This window comes from Melopsittacus undulatus, chromosome 1 (assembly GCF_012275295.1).
Source record: "Melopsittacus undulatus isolate bMelUnd1 chromosome 1, bMelUnd1.mat.Z, whole genome shotgun sequence".
NCBI classification, from domain to species: Eukaryota; Metazoa; Chordata; class Aves; order Psittaciformes; family Psittaculidae; genus Melopsittacus; species Melopsittacus undulatus.
In genome coordinates, this window is record NC_047527.1 from 134,297,472 (window position 1) to 134,316,830 (window position 19,359).

The following is a 19,359-nucleotide window of genomic DNA, read 5'->3' on the forward strand; positions in this document are numbered from 1 at the left end:
GTTTTGGCTGTCTCAGCTTGTCTGCTCTCTAGGCTCCTCTTCAGTAAGCTGGAGGAAGAGAGGAGAAAATTCCGCAGTGCTGTTTGCACCACTAATAACTGCAGTATGTAGTTAAATACATGTGGGATTAATGCCACAGGATTTGAGACAATTATTTTTGGTACAGGTTTTTATTAAAAGTAAATTAGTTTGTTTTTGCCCTTTTTTAAGTCAAGGAAAACAGTGTCATTAACATTTATCATGTAAATTAAATATGCTCCAATAGATCTTGAAGGTCTACGAGCCAAACATATTTTTATCTTGCTAATTTGTCATTTAAACAGAGAATTATAATGCAAATATTGGCAAAAAAGGGACCATAGGCATTACTGTCTGTGGACTTGCCATTTACTGGAGAGGGTAATAGCTCTGGGCATTGTATTCGTAACGTTTTCAGTAAAGCAGCTGTGAGTTTTTAGCTCTTTAGGATGATCTCGACATGATAGTGGTGATCTTTGTTTGCTTGTTATTCTACTTCTGAACTGTTGGGTCAAGCTACCTGGCTGAAATATGACTTCTTAGACCCAGGAGGAGGCCTAGCTTCCAAAAAGTCATTGAGCTTTATGATTTCTGTGTCATCCAGTCACTAAGAGAAATAATAAACAGTGGGTGAACAAAGAAGGGTGTTCCTCAGCACTTCCATGGGGAGAAGGACAGATGTGAGACACTGGTTCTGTGACTGGTTGTGCTGTTGAGGCAGCAGAACACGGACCACATATTCCTCTTGCAGCTGGCAGTTCTCTGTACCTGTGGGTGGGGTTATATGCAGTTTTTTGGCAATGATGGTTAACTTTCAATTTGTACATATGCTTTACATGGAACGATTTTGTGTTTTTTCTACTTTCTAGCTATGATCTTGTCTTTACTGTCCAGTCTAAACATGGGCTTTCTTCTAGCCTTTTTATCTTGCAGAGAACATATACCATCATGGTAATTATGATTAGCATTGTACTGGTAGTAAACATTCTTGGGATGCATTTGTAGGTCCCAGAGTTTAGACTGTGCACACAGGTGTATCTGCTGCCTCTCCACACCTGCACAGGCCGGGTCTGGCTAAGGAAGCACCAAACAATCCAAGGCATGTTGTGTAGAGTTTCAGGAATGAAAATGCTTGTCACAGATTAGACTTTGGCATGCTGCAATCATGGCTTTTTGTTCTACAAAGTGCGTAGTGCATTTTGCTAACTACTACAAGTGCTGGAACTGTGAAATCAAATGGCCTTGAGTCAAGACTGGGGGGACAGGAAGAATTAAATTATGTTTCCATGCCAGCAGAGTTCCTTGCATCTTGAGGAGAAGCTTTGCTGTGGGAGGTCAGTGAGATCCTTCCCCGTTGGTGTTTTTTGGTGTGGGTTTTTTTCCTATTCCCCCCCTCCCCTCACTGTTGCACATTTTAATTCCTACTGAGAGCTGCTGAACAGTAGAACTGAAAGCCAAACTTTTGGAGTGGCTTTAGGAGTGAATTTGTTTCCTGCTCAGAATTCTTGGTTCCCCACCCCTTTCTTTTTCCTTTCTTGGCTTTGATGGAGTGAGAACTCGGTGCCTTTTCCAGGCCTGGTTGGCTTTCTGTGATCTTTTGTGAAAAAGAAAATTGTAGTTGCTTTGCTCAGTCAGTCTCCTTGTGGGACCTCCGAACACCAGGGGACTACAAAAGTAAACTGAAACAAATTCTGGGTGATGATAAATATGTTTGGAAGCCTGAATAGATTTGCATTTTTTTGGTAACTTTAAAGAATTTTCCCCCTAGTTGTTTCTTTCCAGATGAAGATGTCTGTGATGGGTTTCAGGAGCCTAAAAGTAATGTTCAATAGGATGAATGGAATTTTGTTGGATAAGGATATATGTATAAGAAGAACGGTGACTTTATCCCTACTATGATATCTGTTCAAAGACATAGGTAGAATGTGTAATTTATATCTAAATTTTGTGAAGTGCACCTGGATGCCTTTTCTCCTACTGTGTACTGTATAAGTGCTGAATCATTTGGAAATAATGTTTTAACTTATTGGTTGTATTTATTATAGGGATCAAACCCATGTTTTGCTTATGGCAAGATATATTGCTGTATCTTCAGCTTTGCAGTTTTTACTAAACAGCATAAACAGAAAAGATGAAATAACAGTGACTGAAACAAAAAGGAATGCTTTTATGTGTACAACTCCATGCAGTCAAGAATTTTCTGAGTCTGGTACAGGAGATTTTCATCTACATCTGTTCTGCTGTCTAATCAGTTTGGCAGTATTAGTTTTCTGTGGTTCAATTGGAGTCATTGGTGAGTCTTCTCTATGAAGACTCATGAACAGCTTCAGTAGCAAAGTACATTGTTAAAACAATCTCTGTCAGTAGGTTTTTTTAGTATTAGTATTTCCAAAACTGGTTAATAAAGAGTTATTCTGAAAAAGGTGGAGCTTGCAAAAATATTTATTTTTTTTTGTATCTGAATTAAAAGGATTATGGTAAACTGTTTGTTGAAATTACAGAGCCTTTTGTCACTGAGTGTGGACAGTGACCTGCTTTGTTTAACTTAATTGTGCTGATGTGCTTTTGAGGCAGTCTGCTAGAACCCCTCCAGAGTGCATACGAAGTTAGCACATTCGGTAACGGGCAACAAGTGTAGCTTTTACTGTAAAGAGGCATATGCTTAGAAGAATGACACATCGGAATATTGCAATGAAATGCAGTTGTGTTTTTGGTAGAGGTTGTTCTCTCCATCTGAGCAAGGAGGTCATTAAGCATGAAAGCAGTGCAGGCAGTTAACAGGAGATATTTTTATGTGAAAAGCAGAGAACCCATGTGAAACTCTGCCAAGGTATCAGAGGCAAGACTAAGTCTTATCAGGCAGGCACTGTTGAATGCTTAGAGCCACACTTACCCAGTGTGGTTTTGAGAAGTTATCTCCACTTGGATAGAAGCCAGATCATCTGGAGATAGACCCTTCCTGCTGCCTGATGAAGAACAATAATGGTCCATCTTTGTCTAGGTCCTCAAGCATGGACTACTGAGACCATCAAGCTGGGCAGGCAGCAGGGCCCATGGGAACATACGATGGGAGATACTCATAGCCCTCATTATAGCTTGTCCTGTTATCAACAGCTAGATCAGATAAGGCAAACTTATGCAAACTCTTTAAGCATGCTGGGGTTTGTTTTTTTTTCTGGGAGTCATAAACCCTGCCAAAGTCAGCTTTCATTCTTCTTTTAAAGGTACGTAGGATGAGTTAAATATGCTTCAAAGCAGCCTGTGCTGTGAGTGTTTCTAGCATAGAAATACTTTGCTTCAAAAGCTGTGTATCTTGTCACAAATCCAGAATGACTTTTAATCTCCTTCAGACTTGCCTCTGTATCTGCTTTGTGGTTACAGGCTATCCTGTAAAATATTCCCTTCCCACAAAGAAGCATTCTGGTCCCATAAACTTTATGCTGTGGACTGCTGTAGTATTGGGACAGGTGAGTATTAAAGAATCAGAGACATAATGTGTTCTCAGTTGCACTCTGGTTAGATTCAATGGGTGTTTTATATGAGAAAAGTAAGGATTTGGTTCGTAAATCTCACTCAATCCTATTGAAACCATGTGTAGCCTCCAAGGATAGAATAACTACTGGTTCTGTCCCTTGATTCCTGCATGCAAAACCTTTCTTAAGTTACCTCTCATGGGTGACCCACACCTAAAGGCAGATGTGAGGTAATCTGGTGCTGATGAATGTTTTAGCAGATGATTATCAGAAGGAGTTGTAGAAAATTAAATCCATGAGTAAATCCTGGTTTCAGCTCTAACAATTATTTTTCTCCTTCCTAGTAGCTGGTGCAGTGCTGTGTTTTGGTTTCAGTCTGAGAACAATGCTGATAACACTGATGTTTTAGTTGTTGCCCAGTAGCACTTACCCTGATCATGGACTTTTCAGTCTCATGGTCTGCCAGTGAGGAGGGGCACAAGAAGCCAGGAAGAAGCAGAGACAGGACACCTGACCCAAACTAGCCAAAGGGGTATTCCATACCACAGCACATCATGCCTAGCATATAAACTGGGGGGAGTCACCTGGAAGGTGAGATCGCTGCTCAGATCAGGCTGGGTGTTGGTCTGTAGGTGGTGAGCAATTGCATTGTGCATCACTTGTGTTTATTGGTTTTTTTTTCCTTTCCCATTTTAGTTTTATATTCTCTCCCCTTGTTACTTCTATTATTATCACTAGTAGTAGTTTTATATTATACTTTAGTTACTGGACTGTTCTTATCTCAACCCATGGGGTTTCCATTCTTTCTATTCTCCTCCACTTCATGTCCTGGGGAGGAGGGAATGTGGGAGGTGAGTGAATGGCTGCGTGGTGCTGAGTTGCCAGCTGGGTCTAAACCATGACAGTCCTTTTTGGTGTCCGACATGGGACACAAAGGGTTGAGATGTATTTTACTGAGTAATGAAACTACCTCAGGTATTCCTCTTCCTTTAAAGGTACACATATGTACCTCCTCAGCTGCGGGAAATCAGACACTGCAAATGTCAGCTCTGATAAACTGTTTCATAAAAATGCAATCTCAATGGATGGTTAATTTAGTGAATTTCTGCAATGCAGAAATGTTTCTTTTTACGTTTACCTGCTCCATTTCTGAAATAGGCTCATTTTATAGGTCTCTCATAAAAAAAAACAGGTGAACATACTCTAAGGGCGGAGTCACTTCTACTATTCACTTGAGCTTTGTTTCCCTCAGGTTGCCAGATTCACAGCCATTCCTAGAAGAGTCTGTTGTTAACCCCACTGCCCCCCAAAACACGGTATTTTCATTGTAGAGCAGAGGATTAATTTCTTCAGCCAATACATTGATCACATGCTTTGAGGCCAAGCCTTAAATTCAGATGGCAGAGATGAACAAGGTCTCTCCTTGTTTTCCCTTCATCTATAAATTTCTAACCATACTGACTGATTGCTAATGGAGTGTACAGAAAGTGCTAGAGGCTGAGATGTTTTGCCTGTGACTCAGCATGATTTCTCTGCTTTTCAACAAATACCACTAATAATTGTCAGATTTTATTAGACTTGGCATTTTGTTTTCTGTTTCATGCAGTCTATTATGCTAATTTAGAAAGTGAAATAAGATAAAGTGTGATTCTGTTCTTGCATATATTAGTGGCAAAATATACCCATTTAATTCAGAATTACCATAATCCAATTCCCAGTTATAATGCTGATGCCTGCAAATAGGTCCTACTTGTAAAGGACTGAACAAAAGTCACAAAGAAATGAAAGGTTAATTAATATTTGCTATTCCCTCAAAAATCATTGATTATTCTGAGTGATGCTGGAACTTTTTTAGCATAGTCTTTTAGCTTTTTTGAATTTTGGATCTCGTGATGGATGTTGGTACACTGTTGGCAAATGTGCCATTTAGAATGGCTTAGTTGAAGCAGACATTTAATGAAATGGCTTGATGCTTTCATTCTTATACAAGCTGACCCTACCTGTTTTGGGATTGAGCAGGAAAGAGCCGCTTTTCAAAGAAACGTTCAGGCTGAGAAGCAATATGAATGAGCATATTGCAGGGCAAGTCCATCTTAGAATAGCAATTATCAAGTGTCCAACAAAAAATAATAGCAATACCAATACCAGTCGGAAAATACCGCTTGCAGTGAAAATAAACCTATGAAGTCTACTGTTTAGGTGATGAATTGACTAGATCAGTTGTTTGTATTGATATTTCCAAAGCATTTGAAATGTTTGTTCAGAAGAGCTGGTTAAGATAGTAAATATATAAAGGCCTTCACCTGGGAGTGTTGAGAATGATTATCTCTCCAAATGAATGGAAATTTATTTCAGTTATGTGAAAAGAACCCCATAGTTTTGGTGTTAATTGAAGTGAAACTAAAATAATAACTTTAGAAAGTACTATTTACCAAATAGATCTTTAATACAGATTTCTTTACTCTTTTCAGTGAAAGAACGGAAAATGAAGCTCTAATAAGGTAAGAATGTTTTATTCCACTTCAGTAAGATATTCAAGTTAATTGGAGGCAATTTTTAACAAATATGCTCAGCATTTCAGAGTAGATCCTAAACATAGTGTGGGTCTGTGGAAAGGAAACAGTATTGCAGAATGAGTGTAACAGCATTTGACTAATTTTTATTGTTGTTAAGCCACTATTTGGTCGTTTAATCAAAATAAGATAGATTACTACATAGATTTGGAAACTTCTTTTTGCCTGTGAGAAATTTACAGGTAATTATTTTTCAACAGATTACTTTTTACTACTCAGTCAATTAAAATCTTCACTTGTAAGGAGACCTTTCTTACAGTTTGAAAATTAAATACTAGAGTATATGCTGAAATAAGTAGTATTATAGCAAATTTGGGGGTTTTGACATATGGTGGTGGAAGTTTACATAGTCAAATAAAGGAATTACATGGTCAAATAAATGTACCTGTAGAGGAGGCGTGAACTCTTCTAGAAGTATTTCCCCTCCTATGTGGCATGATTCAGGCTGCATTCTGGAAGTGGATTCTCTTTGCATCTGCTAGACAAGCAAAAGGCAAAAGGTCTTTCAATACATTATCAACATTATCAGTCTTTCAGTCATTATCAACATGATCAAGAAGGTCTTTCAATACACTATCAATCAAGGTCATTCAATACATTATCAATTATCAATCAAATTATCAACACATTATCAAGCAAGGGGTGTTAAAAAGTGGGGGTTTATCTCTTTATTTCTTTCATTGCTAGTGAGGATGCTGACATTCGCGTTCTGTGCTATCTAGAAAATGATGCAGCTACGTGGAATAACATAGCCAGGTGTACGATAGCAAGTTGTTCTGACAGGCAGTGGCAGGATGAACCTGTTCAGAGCATTACAAAAATGCATAATTACTTTTCAGTCACAGGTGATAGTTTCAATTTTAATAGCCATTCACAGGATGCCAAGGAAAGGAAGTGTTGCTGGTTACTGTTTTCCTTTCCTCCCATATTAGCCTGTTTTGGTTTTTATTGGTGGTTCAAGTAAAAGCTTGCAGAGTTGTTAGCTGCATTTCCTGCACCTTTTTCTAGTCAAACGCCTTCCAAATGGAAGTGTGACTAAAAGGAATGTTTTTTTAAACCAATAAAAGTCAATACATCTACATAAACTTGTGTTCCTTATTTGCAGATGGGCATCCTTGGAATAGGGAAGAGGGAGGCTAAGAAGGAAATCAGTTAAGCTATGCAAAATGTAAGCTTTTTGATACCACAAGTGAGTAGAAATGTGAAATATTAATGGGAAAACAGAAGTGCTGTGAAAAAGTAATGAGGTGTCATATCATTTTTTTTTGTTGTTGTGAAAAATTTTAAAGTGATGTAAGTAGCAGACAATCGAGCTTTGCAGTTCTTGTGTTGTATTAGTACATGGAGAGCATGTGCAAGTGTTTGCAGTTACAAAGGTTTGTGCATATATAGTATATCTCTGAGACAGCAAGATGCTGCCGTTCTGCACCAAAACACTGTGAAGGACTGGAAGTCCTTCTGGAATAGGGCTAAGGAAGCTAAGGAACTTCATAATGTGTGGGGAATCACATGAGCTGTACAGGGATTTAGTAAATGCCAGAAGGAATTCTAGTTCTGAGCAGTCTTTGTAAGCTGATCTCATCAGCATCCATGATTCAGGGAGGACACAAGTCCTCCTTCAGTCTTCTTACCAGCATTCAGCCATACAAGAACTGGGCAAATGCTGCAAAAATGAATTAAGCTTGCTCTGTTTGTAGTTGATCACCTAACACAAGAGAGCCTTATGTGAAGCCTCTGAATCCTACAGTAATATAAATGTCTAAGTAATATGCTTAAGTAATACGGCATGACAGCAGTAGTGGAATTTTACTCATTTTATTTCCCAGAGCCACAACTGGAAGTATTTTCGGTACAGATTGCTCAATCCTGGATTTATGCCTTGGCAGAAGTACTGGGTCATTCTGTCAGCAGGGTTTTTATGTGATTTTGACATACAAGTACTAGAAAACCACCTGCCATCAGCCACCTATTTCTTTAACTATAATATTCTTTAACTATTGATCCAGTTTGAGCTGGAATTTATCAGTTAAGTTGAAAGTGAAACTCTGCAGATGGTGGTGCTATTGATCCCAAATTTCCAGGTCTTACAAATGGATGACTGCTATGAAAGCTGGAAAAGCTTATTAAAGATGCTTAGTGCGCTTAAATTGAGTTTTCTCTTTTTAGTCTCTATAGTCAAAAGCTATCTGTAATATACCACCACAGTTGCTCTGCGTTGGATTCAGGAATCCCTGTTTTGATTTGCCAAACAGGCAAACTGTTTATCTCAGGTAAGAGAATTTTGAGGTGTGATGTGGTTAGTATCTAAAAATATCTGTGTAGGAATAGGGCTCCAACAGACAAAAACAGCGAGATAAGCAAGAGGAGTTCAAGTTGGAAATATGATACTGTAGGTGTAATTAACCTTTGGAAAAGCTTAGAAAGGAATGTGGTAGATCACTTGGAGTAATTAAATCAAGATTAGATCTCCTTCTGAAATATCTTCTCGTAGAGTTACCAGTTCTTGGGCTTTGTGAAGAAATTGCTGCGTGAGGTATTAGAGCCTGTGCCAGGCAGGAAGTCAGACCAGATTATCATCAGAGTTCCTTTAGGCCTTTTAAATCCACATCTCCACCAACAAAGGCTCTGATGTGGTACAGGCAGCCACAAGATTTCCAAAATCAGAGCTGGAGCAGGTCACTCTTGTTTCAGTGGTGAAGGGTTGAAAAGCCTTTGAGCAGGTCCTTGAAGAGATGTAGTGGTGAGCACAGCGCTGCTGAGCTTGCAAGCTTTGTGTGCTACAGTCATAGGTACTAGGACTGAGCCATCTTCTAATCAGTCCATGGACACATCTTTCTGCATGATCTTCCAATATTTCAGCCAATTTACTTAGTAGCTTGCCTTTTGTGTTGAGTTCACTGAAAAGTCGTGATGTATCTGTGACGTTTATTGAATCCTTTCTGTGATATAACTAATGGCCTGAATGAATTCAGAACCCTCACCCTAACACATGATCTTCTATAGCCAATCTTATTATCTGTATGAGTAGAAAGGGCAGGGTAAATTTTTAGCAGATAAGTAGAATTCTTAGTATAAAGTAATCTGCTTTCCCAAAAACTGGAAATAACTTTTATGTTTGCTCAGGGACCTGCATGGGATACCTAGAGACAGTGAAGGATGTTTGTCTTCCAGTTCTCATCAGCTAGAAGTGCATCCTTGTGTTACTGGGTAAGAGACAGCAGATCCTTTTTATAGAAAAGATAACAAAATATGTTTGATCCTAAAATTCATTTTATATTAGAAGAAACACCAAACACTGTTTTGAACAAGAATAGCTCTGACTTTGTTTCTTTGATAAGCTCATTAATTTCCACATCCAAAATTAATCAGGAGTTATGGTGCAAAAGTTTGCAAATAGAAAAATCCCTCAAGTTGAGCTCAGAGTTACATCATCCTATTGCACTTATGTAGCATAGCTTCTGTTACAGGACTGTACAGTGTAACTCCACAGTAGCATGACAGGAGGAATAGCTAAGAGTTGTGCTGGTGGTATGCGTTCATAAACTATTACTCGGGAGAGTTTTTCATGTAATTTCAGCTCTATTGAAAAACCTGTGAAAAATCTCTTCTGTATAACTACCCAGGTAATTTGAGAGTGAGCCCAGTCATTGCAGATGATTTTGTGTTCCATAATACCTGTTAACCTACCTGCCAGCAAGTAGTGGGTTCTTGGTACCTGGCTTGTCATTCCTGTACTCTGACCATCCCTACTCTCTCCCTCGCTGGACTAAAGCATACGTATGGTTTACACATGGCAGTCTAAACCTGAATTGAGAAAATCATTAGACTAAACAATAAAACAATAGGAAGACTAAAGTAGAGAAGATAAATGCCCTTGTGTTTGACAACCTGAAGTAAGGTGGCTGAGGTAAGTCTGTGTCCCCTACACAGGGAGGCATCTGCTTTCGTACATGTCTAGAGGAAAGAGGAAGGTCAGGGAGGGCAAGAGATTAGAAAAAGATAAAAGAAGGGTATTTATCCTGGCTAGCAGGCAAGGGATTCATGGTTATGGTGAAGTAGAAAGGAGAGGAGACTTCAGTTAGTCAGGAGTCAAACATTTTTGGCTGGTTGCTGTGCACTAACAGTTGTGATTTTTTCGTACGATTTTTTTTATGCACCATCTCTCCTGAAAAATATTCCATGCCTCTGGTTTTCACAAATTCCTGATAGGGTAATACTGACCAAGGAGAGTATTTAAAAACAAACTGCAGAATGTCTTTTTTTCACATGTTTTTTCTACCACTGAGTCACTCTTAATAGGTACTTCAGTACTGAAAAGGAGTGCAGGAGGCTGTGCCATGGAAGAAAATTGCTCTCTCCATTAGTAAATGGATTTGAGCTATCAAATTGCTTCTGTTTTCTTTCATGTGAAAGTTTGTGGCTGAGTCAGTTAATGTAAAGGAAAACAGTCTTTCATACTACACAAGAAACACCTCTAGTGGACAGTGATTCATAAGCCTGCAACATTGATTTTGGTTATCCCCGAGAGCTTCTGTGGCATTTCTTTCTGTTCCAGCAACACTGTAAGAACACTCCAGATGACAAAAAGGAGGAGTTGTGCTGAGGTCTGGGGAGTTCCTTTGGCTGATTTCCCGTGCACTGCTAGTCCCAAAGTGGTTATTTATACTAAAGAACTGAAGTTGCTTTAGAAGCTCAGTTTTACTGCTCTTAAAAGCTATTGAATCTTGTTTCCTGCACTTTGTTTACTTAATAACCCCTACACAGGAATCCATGATTTTGCCTGGGTAACTTGCTGTTCTCTTCCGAGAAGTAAATATACCTTTTTTTGTCATTTTTAAATTGACATGCTGGGCTGGAGCACAGTTCACTGTAAAGAAGTACCCTGGTGCTCACACTGTGCTCACAGTGTCTGCTCAGATGAGAGTTAAGAGTGCTGTGCTCACTGTTACATAACTTTGCAAAAAGTGTCGATTTAGAGAAATTCTGCTGCTGTGAGAGAACAGGAGCATCAGGAATGTTCTCTCCCACTCAATGGAAATGTGGCTTTTGGAGACCAGTACATTTGAAAAGTAGCAAATTGTGTGTATGTGCTCATTGATGGAGTGCAGCTTGAGCATCACAATGGTGTTCAGGGCAACCGGTCCTTCTGTTTGCTGCAGCCCTGGGAGAATGGATGTGGCTCCAGTAGCAGCAAGCTGCTACAGCGTATGTCTGGCTGCTTCCAGAAGGGATTTGCAGCTGGACAGTTTTGTTTTGAGTAATCTTTAGAAGACTGCCTCTGAAAGACTGCCAGGTTGGCCAAACAGATCAATTCCCATCAGAGGGAGAGACAGCTGTTTATTTGATTATATCTGCTTCACTTGGATGTGTGGGTCCTCCCACTGAACTGGCTGAGTTCCTAAGACCTACCTGTAGAGAGAGGCAGGTAAGACAACATGCACTGTGTCAGAAATTCTGTTCATCTTGTGGAGGGGTAGGTTGTTACTCTAATTTTTTTACCTTTGCTATTTTGCACATAGCCCCTCTCTTTCAGCCCTGAGGGATCCTATTTACTACAGAGTATTTCAGATTACTGTACCCTTCTACTAGCAGTAGCCAAAGGCCCCCCTCCCATACATTACTGTGAAAATATGGACAAGAGCTAAGTTAATGGTTGGGCACAGAAAGCCAATTGTATCCTGGGCTGCATCAAAAGGAATGTGACCTTTTGAGGTTGAGGGAGATGATTGCAGCCCTCTACCCAACTCTGGTGAGACCCCCACCTGCAGTACTGTGTTCAGTGCTGGTGCCCCAAACACAAGAGAGGCACGGACCTGATCAAGCAAGTCCAGAAGAGGCCATGAAGGTTATATGAGGGCTGGAGCACCTCTCCTATAAAGACAGGCTGAGAGAGCTGGACTTGTTCAGCCTGGAGAAAAGAAGGCTCTGGGGAGACCTTAGAGCAGCTTCCAGTGCCTAAAAGGGGCCAGCAAGAAAGCTGAAGAGGGTCTTTTTTCCAAGGGCATGTAATGACAGGACAAGGAGGCTTTAAGCTGACAGAGGGTAGATATAGATCAGATATTAGGAAGAAATTCTTTACTGTGAGGGTGGTTAGGCCCTGGCACAGGTTGCCCAGAGGACTGTGGCTGCCCCATCCTTGGCAATGTTCAAGGCCAGGTTGGATGGGGCTTTGAGCAACCTGGTCTAGTGGAAGGTGTGCCCGCCTATGGCAGGGGATTGGAAGCAAATGATATTTAATGTCCCTTCCAATCCAAACCTTTCTATGATTCTGTGATTAGCTAGATTTGCTTTTAGGTCATTCTTATTCAGCAGCATCCTCAGAGCAAGCTTTGGTTCTTTTGTTTCTATTTCCTCATCTATGGCTTTAATCCAGTGCTCTTCCTTTAATCCCATCCTATATACACTTATCCTTTGAGTCCCCTTTTGGAACTGACCTCCTCTCTGTCTTTAGGGTCTCAGTTGTTTGCGCTGTTGTGTGGGAGACTCTGTGAATGATTTAATTTTGTCAATTGAGGTAAACAGACAGTAAAAACATACGCTGCAGCACAAAGTGTTCTCAAATCACTTATTTGACAAGTGCAATTTAATTATTCAGCATAGCATGTAAAAGTAATGAAGTTCTAGTAACATGAGACTTAACGCTCTCCTATTAGTTTTTCCCTGAGAGATGGGAAAAGGCTGCTATATTTTTGTGTGCAAACTGAGAGCATGCAAACCAATGAGATTTGACTGGGAGTTCATAAAAGGGGCTGGAACCTTTCAGTGCTTCTTAATAGTTTTGCTAATAGGTAGCACATCCAAGAACATCCCACAGTTAGATAAGATTCTTCGTCTGTTTGCAAACCAGGAGATGCTGTCTGATGCTTTGCCAAAACAAAACAGAGTTTTCTTGGCCCAGCTGTATTTTTATTGAATGTGTAACTTGGTAAGAGGAAAAAACTGAAAGTTGCAGCCTTGCTGAAGAGGTATAATTCAGAGTAATTTCTGTAGCATGATAGATTTCATGTTGCTGCAAAATAAATACTTAATCAGAGCTAGTAGTTTTGGTTCCCTCAGGCAGCGAGAGACGTAGAAACTGTAACTTTCTGCTCAAGTAAGTGCAAATGCAATCTAGCAGGAAGTTTGAAGTAAAATGCATGTGTATCCTAGAGGTTTTTTTAAAATGGATTTTGGGTGTAACCAGCCAGGATTGGTGGCTGATTTTGTTCCTGACAGAGAACTGTTTATCTGAAAGTTATAAAGCCCTCATCCCCCCAAAAAAAGAAAAGGAACCCAAAAAGATTAATGTAAACCAAACTGCAAAGATAAATGTAAACCTAACTGCAAGCCAGCATGCCTGTTTGATTGATTTGAGTTGTATGGTGATCTAGATCAGTTAGAATTACACTGGGGGTGGGAGGAAAGAAGAAGAGGAAGAAATACAGCCATAAATGCTTGGCTTTTCAATTGCAAAACTGCCTCAACCATTCCAGCCCAACTCAATGACCAAAAAGGGACAGTCTAGTGACTTGAGAGTCACACTTGCTGGTTAGTTTCTAACTCTTTGATCTTATGCGATGTGTTGGGCTTCACTTGTATAGTACAAAAGGGTACTGTATTCAGGGAATATTTCTTATCTGAGCTGCTCCTTTAAGATCAGTGGTGGAGTTTGGCCCTGGGAGGGTAGAAACTTTCTGTGGGCTCTGAGTAGCGCTGAAGTCAGAGTGTGGTTGGAGGATCAGAGATGGCTTCCTATGAAATCCATAGCTCTTATGATCCTTATCAGGCAGGAGGATGGGAGATGAGGACTTTAATTGCTTGTGTTTTTTCTCCTGTGTTTTCACTTGCGATGATTTTGTTTGCAGATGGAGCAAGGACTAAATGGAGCCTACTATATTTTCCCTTCAAATGTGAATTTCTGACTGAGGCTGCTTCGGCTGTTTTCCATTTCTTCTATCAAGAGTCAGTAAGAGCTCTTCTCTGCATGATGAGCAGACCTGTATTTGTAATGAATCAGTCTTGAGACAGTTGTTGTGCTTGCATTTAAGTAAACTTTCAGGACTCATCTGCTCATTAATGCTCTCTCTCTTTTGATCTGCTAGAAACATGTTCCTATTCATTTAGCCATCAACTAGACAGCTTTCATTGTCCTTTCACAAATTAATTTAAAAGCCAATCTTCCCTTCTTTGATGTAATAATCACAAAAAAACCCAACACAACCAAACAACCAGCAACAAAAAATCCCCAACAAGAGGTAAGGGTAAAATAATGAAATTTCAGGGAAGGAAATTTACATTCAGAATTTAGACTTGAAGTGGATATGCACCTCAGAGAAAGGCAGTAGGTTTCCGTAAAGGTCACCCAGAAACCAAGGGAAATGTTCTGTGCCATATCTGACTCACCACGGAAAAGAAGCACTGAATTTTTGCTGACTGTGAGGGTGTCAGGTTAAAATGTGTCACAGTCCTTTAGTTATAGTAGATGTCTGGTACTGAGAGAGGATCCTGTTGAGCAGTTAGGACAAGTTTTGACATTTCTGACTTCCTTTATATTAAGATGCTAACCATACACACCATTAGTCTGACCACCTGATTGGGACTGATTCAGAGAGCCTTATGTTTCACAGTTAGGTAACAGGTATGTAAAATGTAAAGCCATACAGGATAGTAAAAAATTCAGTGTAGAGCCATTTTAAAATACAATGGCAGAACTAACCCATCCAGATTTTCAGCTATGTAGCCAGTGTAGTTATTCACTGGCTCTGAATTTCTCGAGATGTAGGAAGTTGTGTTTTTTTCTGGCCAAAATTCCATTTCCGAAGATGAAGTGATTGGAAAATACTGGGGTTTATAGGAAGAGCTCCAGCTTGGCTGGCAGCAAAAGCTGAGTGAAAATGGCAGAGAGTGCTCACTTCTTCCAGTAACCTATCTGCAGTGGGAAAATGGGAGGCTGACCCTGGTGTGTTCCTATACTGCATGGGTGTATTTGACATTCTGTGTTCCCAAAAGTTGATTAAAGCTAAAACTTTCATGTATGGGAAGATACAGAGGTTAAACACAAGGCAGCTGTATTATGTATTAGCATTCATAATTCTGTTTAAATTTTATTATTTCTTGCTTCCTGGAAATAAAATTAAAACAGAACCTGTAGTGATTGTTTGTTCTTATGGGATCCTAAAAACCGGTTCTGACTGGCATAGTAACACAATCATTGCATCAAAACCTTTAGATCCTCTCAACTTTTTCTGCCTTCCTTAGAATGCCAGTAACAGTTTGCTCCAGCTAATTCTTAAATTAAGTGGAAAATATACAAATGGGAGTTACTTGAACCTTCAGAATGATTTTATACTCATGCTTACGCAATGAACTAGAGCTGCACAGCTGACCAGAAAACAGTCCTTAATGCACAATACCAGCCTGGTTTTCACTTCAGCAGCTTTTTGAACTTCCCTATAGTCTTCATGCATTGTTTTATATAGCTTAACTGAAATTCTGAGAAAAGAAAGGAAAATGGACCATGGATGTGAACAAACGTGCAAGGACAGGTGAAGAGAGAGGTTTTGTGTAGTGAAGAAGGCAGTGCTATGAGAACACGGTAAAGTGGTGTATAGGAAAAAATAGATTAACTGAGAAAGAATGCATGTCAGGAGAGATGGGATTTATTGGACTGGAAAAGTCTTTCTCAAGGACACCAAGTCCAAGAGTTTTCCTAAGAAAGTGTTTCTGTTCTTTTAGATTTGAAAAATTGGTTGAATAAACACTAGAAAGTATCACTGTAAGACATGCTGCTAGAGGTGGGCACTGTCTGAGCAGAAAGCCTTTTCTGCCTCTGTATTCTGACTTACTTGAGACAGCTCTGTGAATCTGGTTCAGACTTGGGATAAAACCATAAGGTATGTTTTCTCTGCTCTCTCCCCCTCCTAAATGTTATTATATTGCAGCTTGGCTCTGTCCACATAGGCTGGAGCAGGCTGTGTTGTAGCTTGCATTAGCTGCTGCTGAATTTAACAGTTTTTGGCTTTGTAAGCAATGCCTTAGGAGAACTCTTGCTCATCTGTTCCCTGAGCCAAAGGAAAACTCCTCCAGTAGCTTTCCCAGTGTTTTCTCTGGCTGGGAACACATGGTTACCAATTGCTAGGTGAAGCTACACTATCTTTAATCATGTTTTATATTTTGTATTTTTCATTTGTCCAGCTGACATATTCTAAGACATCAACTCTGGCTAGAATGGTGAAAGAGCCCTTGCACAATGGGTTTTTTCTTTTGTCCCTTTTCCATGTACTCCACGTAATTAAATTCTCCCACTGGTGGGAAAAATACTTTTCCTTGGTGTAAATGTGTGACAAGTACTTGAGTACTGAACCAGTTGGTTGCATTTCTCTGTTAAGCATACTTCTTCAAATATTTTTCATAACAAAGGCTTTATCTTTGGAATCTTGTTCAAATATTTCTTTACATGTGGTTTAGTGTGAGGTGTCCCTGCTCATGGCAGGGGGGTTGGAACTAGATGATTTTAAGGTCCTTTCCAACCCTAACTATGCTATGATTCTACACAGGTTTCCTAGCCCTTTGTGATTGGCTATCCAGAAATCTGATCCTATTGGTATTTAATCCGTTGCTAAACATCTGTCTACTGGGAACTTCTTAAATAGGATTGCAATAAACATTTGGATTATATTTTGCAAGTACAAATCACTAGCATATATTTTCATATTTACTTGTTGAATTTCAACTTCCACTTCAGGTTAAATGAGACAAACATTTATACACCACCTCTGGCAAAGTATTAGTCTGAAAAGCAAGTTAAAACAACACTGAGAAATCAGAGGAAGATTTCTGAAGTTTTAGAAAGCACTGTTAACTGGTTGAACTTTATCTCCATCAATTTTATATCAAGTATGGAATTAATGTTGTAGGTTTTTTACTCTGATACATACTCCTTTTTGTTTTCCTCTAATATATCTTCCTAAAAAATATTCATGGCAGCACTGGTCAAAAGCAGGGACTGTGCCTTCATTTACATCATTAAGGGAAAAAATGGCTTTAATTTAAAGCTAGCTAAAAGATTCCTGGTTTTTGCCAGGGTCCATGGATCAGTCTCTGCATTGTGCTTCATGGCTGCAGGTAAATGTGATTTGCCAGAAAAGTGTTAATAGGTTTTCTACAACTAGTTCCGTGGAAACTGGTGCAGTCAAGTGAGGTGTGAGACCTGCTGTACTGCCAGCCTAACTGGTGATACACAGCTGGAGTCTCAGGGATGTTTTCTTGCAAGGAATGTCTAGCAGTTTTAGTCTTCATAGTGTTTTTATGATGTTAAACCTTCAAGCTCATCTTCACTTATGTCTTAAATCAGTTTTAGGCAGAGGTCTGCCAAGCTAGGTAGGCCAAGAACAACAGCATGCTTCAACGACCTAGCAGAGGAAATACCTGCTTGGATGTATTCTTGGCCTGCTTCATATTAGGAAAATCACTGCGGAAATTAAGTGAAAATTAATGTAATTAATTATAATTAGTATAGTGTTTATAGTGGATACTCCTTCAAAAATCTTTAACAACAGTGAAGGATACTTCATGGCTCTCAGGAACTGTAGATTTACAGGAGCAATTAGATCACTTAAGCCAGCCTCAGATATCTTTTGAACTTGGGATTTACTGTCCATTTGTATCTTTGAAAATCATCCCAGTTACTGATAATTAAATATGGTGCCCAGATGTTTGTTTACATAAAAGCAGTCGGCACAGTTTTTCTGTCTGTGTCTTGGTGTGCCTTATTTATTCAGCAGCGTTGATGAATGTTAAGTTCGGGAGATAAACCAAAGCATTAGGAGCACCGGGCTTCCCTGCAGTTCATTGCCTGTCCTTTCTTGCACATGTGAATATGCAGGAAAGCCTTGCATTAACAGTGAAACTGATAAATTCCCAATTCTTAAAACAAAGTGCTATTTCTATTGTATGATAAAAAAGTTCAGACGACACTACTTTGCATTCTGTTCCTAAACATCTTCATGTCCTTTGAAGATCTGTCCTTATTATTTGCCTTATAGAATCTGTATTGTTTCAAGGGAAAAAACAATTGTTGTGGTTTAAACCCAGCCATGCAGCCTCTCTCTCACTCTACCCCCTTCCTCCCCCAGCTCCTGGAGGTACAGGGAAGAGAATCGAAAGGCTGTAACTCCCACGGGCCGAGATAAGAACAGCCCAGTAACTAAGGTATAACACAAACCACTACTGCTACCACCAATAATAATAATGATAAGGGAAATAAAAAGGGAAGAGGATACAACCACTCACCACCTGCCGACTGATACCCAGCCCGACCGAGCAGTGATCTAGCTCTTCCGGGTACCTGCCCCCAGTTTATATACTGGGCATGATGTGCTGTGGTATGGAATACCTCTTTGGTCAGTCTGGGTCAGGTGTCTTGTCTCTGCTTCCTCCCGGCTTCCCCTCCTCCCTGGCAGAGCATGAGATTCAGAAAGTTTTTGGTCAGAGTAAACATTACTGAGCAGCAACTAAAAATATCGGTGTTACCAGTGTTGTTCCCAGACTGAAAGTCAAACACACAGCACTGCACCAGCTACTAAGGAGAAAAATGACTGCTACTGCTGAACCCAGGACAACAATAAAGTGTAGAATAGATTGTATGATCCAACTCTTTAAAATGGTTTCACACTGATTGGAATAATCAAGGGTTGGAGTCTGTACTTTGATTTGCAAAAAAGGTATCCTAGTTAAACCTTTGACTCGCATTTACTTTTTAGCCACATGCTTCTGCAATTATTTCCAGTTTTGCAGAAAACTCCAATAATTATGTTCTGTATATGTGGTTCTTGTCAACTTTTTTTCACTTTATTTCACAAGCATGAAGAGTTATCTCTTGGTACCTTGCCTCTTACCAGACAATGAAGATTAGTCAAACTGGACTTACTGATCTTTAACATGAAATTCTACCCACTACTTCTTTCATTTTCTTCTATTTAGTTATCCATATTTCTTTCAGTTGTAGCTTCGTGTACCAGAATTCCTGCCCTACATTGTAGTTACTCTTTCTTCTGTTTCCTTCCCTGTTGCTTTTTCTTTTTTTTTTCCTTCCCTGTTGCTTGCAGGACCTATTTGCAGTTGTCAGTGAATTAAACTGCTCATAGCTGAAGGATATGAAAGAGGTTTTCTGCCCTTGGTCACAACTGAAACCTTTCATCTAAGAGAGCTTGGTTCAGGCTGGGCTGATAACTGCCTTTCGGATGTGGCCAAAAATTTAAGAAGTTAGTGTCCAGAAGAAGCCAGCATTTAATGAAAAATCAGTCTGGATGGTTTTT

At 39.7% G+C, this 19,359-nt stretch overlaps 1 protein-coding gene across 2 annotated transcripts in view; it reads left to right on the forward strand.

Annotated features, from left to right (window-relative positions):
* THRB (thyroid hormone receptor beta) overlaps positions 1 to 19,359 on the forward strand; it is a 160,322-nt gene that overhangs the window by 26,323 nt on the left and 114,640 nt on the right. The window contains exons 1-2 of one of the 2 annotated variants that reach the window (XM_034060881.1): positions 3,410 to 3,485; positions 5,963 to 5,992. The gene's annotated coding sequence lies outside the window, so the exon portion shown is untranslated. Of the gene's footprint in view, positions 1 to 3,409; positions 3,486 to 5,962; positions 5,993 to 19,359 lie in introns of those variants that run through there. The other variant, XM_034060884.1, reaches the window with a different exon arrangement.